General features: G+C 35.4%; 1 protein-coding gene across 1 annotated transcript in view; it reads left to right on the top strand.

Moving 5' to 3' along the window:
• The first annotated feature begins 5,177 nt into the window (after window positions 1-5,177).
• MAGED1 (MAGE family member D1) overlaps window positions 5,178-10,047 on the top strand; it is a 64,939-nt gene continuing 60,069 nt past the window's right edge. Inside the window, exon 1 of the mRNA XM_008705462.2 lies at window positions 5,178-5,210. The gene's annotated coding sequence lies outside the window, so the exon portion shown is untranslated. The remainder of the gene's footprint in view (window positions 5,211-10,047) is intronic.

Raw genomic sequence — 10,047 nt, 5'->3', positions numbered from 1 at the left:
ATTCATAATATTCTCTTATATTCTTTCTTTTTCCTTAATGTCTGTAGTAACAACTGCTGTCTCATTACTCCTTTTGGTAACTTGAGCCTTCTCTTTTTTCTTGGTCAGTTTAGCTAAAGATTTGCGACTTCTGTTGGTCTTTTCAGAGAAACAATTTTTGTTTTGTTTTGTTGATTTCAAATATTTGGTGGCCTAACATATTGTCTATCCTGAGGAATGTTCCATGTGCACTTGAAAAGAATATGTATTTTGCCTTTTCAGAGGCAGGTATACTATTAAGCCTAGTTTCTTTATATTGTTGTTCAAGTCTTCTATTTCCTTGTTGATCTGCTGCTTTGTTGTCCTATACATTCCTGAAAGTGGAGTATTAAAGTTTCCAAATATTGTTGAATTCTCCATAACACTCTTAATTTCTATAACTTTCTGTTTTTCTTCTTTTGGGGCTCCAGTTTTAGGTGGATATGCACCTGTGTTTGTGATTTTAATATCTTATAGATGGATATCCTCTGTTATCATTATAAAATGTTTTTCTTTACTTGTAATAAACTTTTCTGTTTTAAAGTCTATTTTTTCTAATATTATAGCCACTCCAGCTTTACCTAATGCTGAAAAATTAAATGCTTTCCCTTTAATTTCTGGAACAAAGCAAAGAGATTCTTCTCACCACTTCCATTCAACATTGTAGTGGAAGTCTTAAACAGTGCAATTACTCATGAAAAAGAAATAACATTAATACTAATTGGAAAGGGGAAAAAACTTTCCCTATATGCAGACAACATAATTGTCTAGAAAAAATTCCCAAGTAATCTACAAAATAAAAACCCTTAGAAATATCAAGTGAGTTCAACAAAAACTCAGGGTATAACTCAACACACAAAATCTATCATACATCTAAAAACCAGTAATGAAATTTTTAAAAATTTGCAATAGCTCCAACAATTAAACAAAATTGAAGGAAACAATACAATTTATGATAACTCAAAAAAGGGAAGAAATTAGGTGTGAATTTAGCAAAAAGTAAACAAGATCTGCATGTTGAAAACTATAAAGCACTGATTCAAGAAATCTAGGAAGATCTAAAGAAATGGAAAGACATCTAGTATTCATGGATTTGTACGATCTACATAATAAGATGAAGAATATCCCCAAATTAATCTAGATTTAACACAATTCCCACCAACACCACAAGATTTTTTATAGTTATAGAAAAGCTGATCCCATAACATATAGGAAAAATCAAAGGAATTAGAATAACTAAACCAATTTTGAAAAAGAAGAATAAATTTGAAGGAATCACACTTCTTGAGATTAAAATTCACTTTAAAACTACAGTTATCCAGATAGTGTGATATTGGTAAAGGAAGGACATATAGATCAGTAGAAAAGAATAGAGTATTTAGAAATAGACCAATACAAATATGGTGAGCTGATTTTTTACAAAGATGCAGTTTCAATGGAGAAATAATAGTCCTTTCAACAAACAATGTTCATACTAAAGCCACAGAAGTTCTACCTACAATATATCTATTTGAATAATTAACATTAAGAAAAGTATGAAGGGGCGCCTGGCTGGCTCAGCTGTAAGAGCATGTGACTCTTGATCTCAGGGTTGTGAGTTTGAGCCCCAGGTTGGGAGTAGAGATTACTTAAATAAATAAAAACTTTTTAAAAAGTATGAAAAATACCAAGTGCTGGCAAGGATGTGGAGCAATTAGAACTCACACATTGCTGGTAGGAATGCAAAATCGTTCGGTCACTTTGGAAAACATTTTGGCAGTTTCTTATAAAGTTAAACATCCAGATACCATAACAATTTATGAGCAAGCCTACTGCTAGGCATTTCTTTTGCCATATTAAAACTATGTTCACACAAAAACCTGCATATGAATGTTATAGCCTCTTAACTCATCATCTCCAAAAGTGAAAATTACCCATATGTTTAAATCGGTGAATGGATAAACAATTTGTGATACATCTATACAAAAAATACTATTCAGAAATAAAAACTAATAATTGATACATGTAACAACTTGGATGAATCTCTAAGGTGTTATCCTAAGTAAAAGAAGCCTGTCTCAAAAGGTTACTTATTCTATGCTTCCATAGATATGACATTTTGGAAAAGTGAAAACTAGATTGAAAGAGAACAGGAGCCTTTGCCAGGGTTTGTAGTTGAGGAAGACTGTGTGACTAAAACAGTATGTCATAGAGACTTTTGGGGGTTATGGGATTGTTCTGTATCCTGATTGTGGTGTGGTTACATGAATTTATACTCACAGTGCCATTCATATCAAAAAGTAATTTACTATATGTAATTTTAAGAAATGACAAATCTCTTTATGTAACAAGATGAAACACATGCCAACATATATAGTTAAGTAAAAAAAAATCTTGGTGCAAAATAGTTTGTATTATATACTATTGTTTGGTAAAAATGTAATATATGTGTGTATGTGTGTGCGTGTGTGTTTGCTTCCATATGTATAAAATATCTTTGAAAGAATAACTAAGAAACTCACTAAGTGTGTAGGGGCCAGGTATAAAAAGTTTTTATTGTATATGATTTTGTGTCAGCTTTGGGTAATTGTTTAAAATTATTCTTTATATCTTTATTATAATATATGATATATACAAAATAATGCATGTGGTTTTAATGGACACCCAGAGTTGAAAACTACTCTTTTATAAGTTCCATATTTATTATGCTATTTTGCTTATTGCTTGTCTTCCTCACTAAAAGGTAAGTTTTAAACGTGCAAGGATTTTTTCCACTCCTTTGTTTATGCATGTATCTCTACTGCCTTGAACAGTGACAACCACACAGTAGTTGGCCAACGAATGGTTGTTGAGTGAATAAAATAAAGTGATAACAGGATGTATGGTGGAAGCAGAGAAGAGGAACAGTTGTCTGGTTTTGGTTAAGGAATGGAAGGAAGAGTCAGTAAAGCTCAATGAAAGAGTTAAAATATGAGCTGATCTATGAAAGGTGAATACTAGATAGCAGGGTATGAAAGCACACATATTTGAGATCTTAGTGCACTTTCCAAATTGTAAGCACTCGTGTGAGACTTTGGCTTAGGGTGGGAAAAGCTGAGTGGTGAGAGATGAGGCTGGAGAGAGAGAGATCAAGTTAGACTACCAAGGCTTCTGTATACCATGCTAAGGAGTTGGGATTTTGGTAGAAACAGAGGGTCTGAACTAAGTGATCCTGATGACTTAGAGAAAAGTCTATAAATATTCATATATCACCCTTTCAGTGAGCTTTTCCATAATGGCAATCTTCTCCCCCTTCTCCGTGTACATTGCTATCCTACTTATTTGCTTTATTTCTTCATAATACTTGTCACTTTCTGGCATGTATTTTCTTAAATATTTTATTATCTGCCACAAGCATGTAGTCCCTCCGAGGGCAGAAATTTTTGCCATTTTGGTTATGGTTCTATCCTTAGAGCCTGGTGCATATTAACTGCTTGATAAATATTTGTTGCATGAATTTTTCAAAACTTTGAATGTAGAGGAAGTCAAGAAATATTATCAGGTTTCAATGCGTCTGGATTTCTGATAATCTACTGGCTAATTTTTCCAGCTCAATTCCCAAATACAATTAATTATTAATAGCATAAGCCCCTAATTTTCTGTATTTATTCGTTGATTACTACAATATCCTTTAAATCAACTTCTCTGCCTCCAGATTGCACCAGTACAACCCATTTTCTATATTCTCATTTTAAACATTACCATACACTTTCTTGCTTAAAATTCTTCCTTGGGTTTCTGTTTTCCTCATGATTAAGCTCAAACTCCATGACGTGGCTTGCAAGGTCCTTCCTTTTCTGGCCTCTTCTTATATTCAGCTTCATTACTCATTACTGTTCCTTTCACACTATACTTCAAGTCCACTGCCATTCTTCCATTTCATTCATCCATTCAATAATCTAGTCAACATTAAACAAGTCTTTAATGAGCACCCTTTAGAAGATAAGGTATATTTCAGGTTTTTAATATTCACCAATCAATGGGATAGCCATAGTTCCTACACTGTCTTCTCTACCTATTATTTTGTTGCATTATAGTGCTGTTAGATGTTTATGTGTTCATTTCCCCCACTGTTTGGATGGCCTTGAAATCCAGGACTGTGTCTTATTTTTCTTTATATGGGCAATATCAGGAACAGAACCTTACACTGAGTGGTTGTTCAGAATCTGCTGGTTGAATGAAAAAATATGAGTTAAAATGTTGAAATGAACTATAAAAATACCAGCAAAAGTAAGGACCTGGTGCTGGCCCCAGTCATTTCCCTGACCACATTTTGGTTATTTATTCATCCAACAAACATTGATAATCACCTATTTTATGCCAGGCTCTTATGTGTTTAAAATGCACCTTTAGCCTCTAAGCTGTGGGACTCCTACTGCAATGCCCATGGGTGTAGCATAGTATTTGGGACATGGTAGATGCTCACTATATCCTTGTAGATTGACTGAAAATAACTGCAAAAAAGGAGAATTGGGGTACAGATTTTGGGCCCAGAAGAGCTTTCTGGAGATAGTGGCAATAGGTAATTCACTACTGAACTTTTAACCACAGTAAGAATTATTTTTATTATTGAAAATTTTGTCAGTTATCATTTTCTTAGGGGGCGAGTATATACATATATAAGAATGCTTTCTAGATGAGTTTACTATTATTTACTTGGAAACTGAGTATAGCATGTAACTCTTTGGATACCATTCTGAGACAAAAAATGATTCAGATTTAAGATTTTTCAAAACCTTGAAATCAAAGTATGCCACTAATAAAGATGAACTTTTTTTTCAACATGGTATGTCAGAAAACAGTAAACCAGTATGACAAATAGGTAACTGTTGAAGTCCAAGAGTTAAGGGACTAAGGGTTAGGAAGGTATTTCAAAGGCTAAATCAACAAGGCAAGGTGACAAATTTGGATACGTGGGGTTTGGCTGAAATTATTCAGTTCTTGGGATGACTAGAGCTAGGATTTATAAAAAATTACTGATCCCTCTCCCAGCCAGTTTACATCATCTGATAGGGTGAGAAAGCCAGAGAGATAAAGCATCGTAAGAGCTTGCTAGAGAGGCACAGGAAGTTGCATGATAAAGGGGGCGTGGCAGCGGAAGATAAGCCTCTCCAAACGAAGGAAAATAGCACTTCCGGTCACGCCATCGTTGTGTCGCGGCTTTCTTCTGCAAGGTGAGTGTAAAGAAGAGGGTGATAATTTTCACAACTGAGTCCCCAGACCCTCGGGGAAGCTTTCCTCCTCGCTTCTACATGGGGCGGAAAGAAGTTTTCATCCCCAGAGTACGTTGTGTGTAGGATGCTTCTGACGCTTAGGTTCCGGTCGCCTATCTTTTCTCCCCTACTCTGAAGATGGCAGGCCGTCATCCCCTCCCTTTTCTCTCTTGTAGTTCTTTCATCCCTGCTCATTCTTCACCTGTCCTCGTTATCCCAGATCTCTCCCTGACCGTTCTGAGCCTGGGTCAATCCCTCTATCACAGATTTTTTTCCTCCCTCTTACCTCCCACCTTGTTCTCTGCCCCCTTTTAGCCTAAAAACTTCTGCAACCCCTTTATCCCACTCTTCCTTTTCCTTCGACTCCAATACTTTACCTCCCTCCCTGCCCCACAAGCCTTCTGATCCCTCCTGCCCCCCTCCTGCAAAGGCCATTGAATTATATACTTGCCAAAACCAGGTGTGACTTCACTTTCTTGGTCAACGCCGTTTTTGTTCTTAAAAATAAGCAGCGGCAGAAATTTTAGCCCTTAGAGACGTAGGGTCTTGTTCAAATTATTATTGTTATTATTATTTATTATTATTATTTTTACTCTAAACAAAATGATACATCAGAAACTGCACTGATTTTTAACCCTCTACTCATGACATTAAAAAAAAATTGGCATAGAACTCAATCCACACTTTTTAAAGGTGCAGATATAGTGGGTTTTGCCTGTAACCTGTAATTTGTAATGGTGGAAGCTTTCCCATCTCCTTTAGAACTTCTCATGGAATAGAAATGGTTGACAGATATGACATCCAATCACAAATTTATTTTTTCATATGAGTTACGTTTATTATGCAGATCCTTTTCTGGTATCTGGTAGCAACATTGAACAGCAGGCCGGCAGATTTTTCAGACACAGTTTTCCTGGGAACTTTGCAAGTATTCTCTATTTGGTGCAAAAATGTATTTTTCTGTCCCATTCATCAGGTTTAATTTGTGTTGTGAGAACGTAAGTTAATCATAATTTATTATTCCAGTTTTTTACCCAAGAGAGGGGACATCATGATCATTAAACTTATGATGAGGGTCAGGGCTTTTCAGGCTCTAAAGAGGAATTTAACCAAGGATTTTCTTGAACAAGCAATTTATTCCTCTCCTCCTGTAACTACTGTGTTATACTTGCCAAAATAAGAGGTAACTCTTTTTTTCTGGGCCAGGGATAATTTTCAGTTCTTTTAGAAAAAAATGAGGTGGAGATTTTCACGATACTAAAACACTTAGGAACTTTTTTGAAGGGTATTGCTGATGTCTCCATATTCTCTATTTAAGTCATAATTACACAGCATTTAAATGTCACACAGCTTCAGCCCAGTGTGCAACCATCATTTATTCATCCAAGAATTTTTTATTGAATAACTTTATGTGTCAGGCAGTGTTAAGCACTGAGGATACAACAGTGGAAAATAAAAAGTTTATTATACTGTAGTTGATAGACAATAAATGAATATACAATAAATATGAATAGGTTGTGACAGGGAGGGGATGTACTATTTTAAATAGGATGGTTAGGAAGGCCTCCCTGATGTTGAGCAGAACCTAAAGGAAGTGAGGGCACAAACTGTACAGCTATTAGTGGGAAAAACAGGATATATCTATGTCGGTGTCTCTGTATTTGTTGTTCATTCAGCTTCCTACACACACACACACCCTTGCCCCTGGTCACTTTCCTGCATAGCTTTAATGCAGCACTCTGTATACTGAAATAACCTAATCCAGGCACATACATTTTCCATATTCTTTTTATCCTGGGCTAGCTTCTTGCTATCTTTAGGTATATTGTCAGTTACCAGCCCTGCTAGGAAGACATACCTTTATATCCATCCTCACTTCTCCCTCAGTCTGTTTATCTGTGGTACATTGTGTGCTGTCTTAGGGCGTATTTGCTTACCTCTCTCACTGCTCTTATCACTGTGTCTTCATGGTATGTTGCCCATAAATGTTTGGTGTGTTAAATTGGAAGAATTCAGTACTGGTCTGTCTGTACAGGCAACCTTTTAAATATAGTTGGTCCCTTAATGTTCAAAACCATCCTTTAAGGTCAGTATTATCATTGTCATTTTACTGATGATAAAACCAAGACTCAGAGGTAGATAGTAACTTACTGTTCGTGATGAGGTTCATGGAGGTGAGGTCTGTGAAACACTTAGTCCTGAGCAGATTCTCTTTGTCTTTTTGTCTCTCTTTTTCTGTTTATTAATGAGAAATAGAAAATATATGGATTATTTTATTATTTTATGAGACATAATCTGGGTATAGAAATTTCATTTAAAAAAATTTCCTTTCATAAGTCAAATTATATCAGGTACTTGTTAATAAATATTAAGAGCTGAGAGGCATGGTGGCTTTTTTTACTTGAACATTTTTTAGTTTAACAGGCATAAGTCGAAAGAAGAGTACAATGAATACTTTTATGCTCTGAACCTAGATTCAGCAGTTGTTAACTTTTGCCGTATTAGTTCACTTGTTCACTCACTTGCTCCTCTTAGCCATCCATCCATCCATCCAGCCAGCCAGCCATTCATTTTTTTAATTAAAGTGTAATCGTTTATCTGTTTTCTGATCTATCTATTTTGGCTGAACCATTTGAGATTTGCAGGCATTATTTTTAAGTAAACTTAAATACAAACAGAAAGGAGCATGTATCATAAGTGTACAGCCCGAAGCACTTTCATAGTGTAAACACCTGTGTAACCAGCATCCAAATTAAGAAATAGAACATGATTAGCATCTCAAGGCCCTTGAATGTATCCCCTACAAGTCACATCTAAACTCCCATTAGTCACAGTCCTGGCTTCTATCATGGTATAATAATTTTGCCTATTTTTGGACTTTATAAAAATATGGTAGTATAGTATTTTTTGTGTGTGCCTGACTTCTTTGGCTTAAGATTTTGTTTTTAAGGGGTGCCTGGGTGGCTCAGTCAGTTAAGTGTCTGCCTTTAGCTCAGGTCCTGATCTCAGGGTCCTGGGATTTAGCCCTGTATAGCATCTGGCTCTCTGCTCTGCAGGGAGTCAGCTTCTCCCTCTCACTCTCCCTCTCTGCACGTGGGCTCTCAATCAAAAAAATAGAATCTTAAAAAAAAAAAAGATTTCGTTTTCGAGATTCATCCATATTATTGGGTGCAGTGGTAATTCCTTCATTCTCATTGCTATGTGAATATATCATAGCAGATGGACATTTTGTTTGTTTCCATTTTTGGCCTGTAAATAATACTGTGAACGATCTAGTACATGTCTTTTGGTGATATATGCACACATTTCTGTTGGGCATGTATCAAAGAGTAGAATTGCTGAATTAAAGATTATGTATATGATTAGCTTTAGTAGATAATATCAACTGGTTTTCCACAATGGTTGTACAGACACACCTCATTTTATTGCACTTTGCTTTATTGGACTTTGCAGATACCGTTTTTTAACAAATTGAAGGATTGTGGCTATCCTCAGTTGAGCAAATCCATCGGCACCATTTTTCCAACATCATTTGCTCGCTTGATGTCTCTGTGTTACATTTTGGTAATTCTTGCAATATTTCACACTTTTTCATTACTATTATATTTGTTAATGGTGATCTGTGATCAGTGATGATGACTCGCTGAAAGCTCAGATGATGGTTAGCATTTTTTAGCAATATTTTTTAATTACAGTATATACATTTTTAGACATAATGTTAATTGCATACTTAATAGACTACAGTATAGTGTAAACATAACTTTTGTATGCACTGGGAAACCAAAAAATTCTTTTCACTTTATTGTGGTATTCATTTTGATGCGGTGGTATGGAACCAAATCCACAATGTCTCTGAGGTGTGCCTGTACTATAAAACTCTTATAAATCTTTAAGAGTTCTACTTGCTCCAGTGTATTGTCAACGCTTGTCATTGTCTTTGCTTTTTTGCTTTTTAAGGGAAAAAAAAGCCATTCTAGTGGTTATGAATGGTATCTTATTGTGGTTTTAATTTGCAAATCTGATGATAAATGTGCATTTGTTCATATATTTGTAGGCCTGGATATCTTTTTATGAAATACCTGTTTAATCTTTGACCACTTTTTCCCTGGACTATCTTACTGATTTGTAGGAGATCTTTTTATATTAAGAATGTTAATATTTTGTTAGATATATTTATTGCAAATTTCAGTTTCTTGCATTCTCAGTTTCTTAATGGTGTCTTTTGATGAACTGAATATCTCAATTTTAATATTGTTCAGTTTCATAGTTTTTCCCCTTTATGGCTAGTGCTTGTTTTGTTAAGAAATCTTTGCCTTTCTCAAAGTCGTGAATACATTTTTCTATGTTGTGTTATTGTTTAATCTTTTCATTTGTATTCACAATTTATTTGAATTGATTTTGTGTATGATTTCAGTATGAGTAAAGCCCCCCCCTTTTTTCATATGTCAAAATGGACATTCAGAGGTGCCTGGGTGGCTCAGTCGGTTAAGTGTCTGCCTTTGGATCAGGTCATGATCCCAGGGTCTTGGGATTGAGCCCCACAATGGGCTCTGCTCAGTGGGAAGTCTGCTTCTCCCTCTCCATCTGCCCCTTCCCCTGCTCCTGCTCCTGCTCATGCATGTGTATGTGCATGCTCTTTCTCTCAAATAAATAAAACTTCTTAAAAAAAAAAAAGAAATGGACTTTCAGTCAGCCCATTATCACTTACTGAAAAGATCGTTCTTTCCCTTGTATAGAGTCATGTTTTTCATACATCAAATGACTAGATTATATATATGGGTTTGTTTCTGAATTCCGT

The sequence above is a fragment of the Ursus maritimus genome (genome assembly GCF_017311325.1).
Source record: "Ursus maritimus isolate PB19 chromosome X unlocalized genomic scaffold, ASM1731132v1 scaffold_X1, whole genome shotgun sequence".
Classification (NCBI taxonomy): Eukaryota; Metazoa; Chordata; class Mammalia; order Carnivora; family Ursidae; genus Ursus; species Ursus maritimus.
The sequence above is the reverse complement of the archived record's forward strand: the minus strand, read 5'-3'. Positions and strand labels throughout refer to the sequence as shown.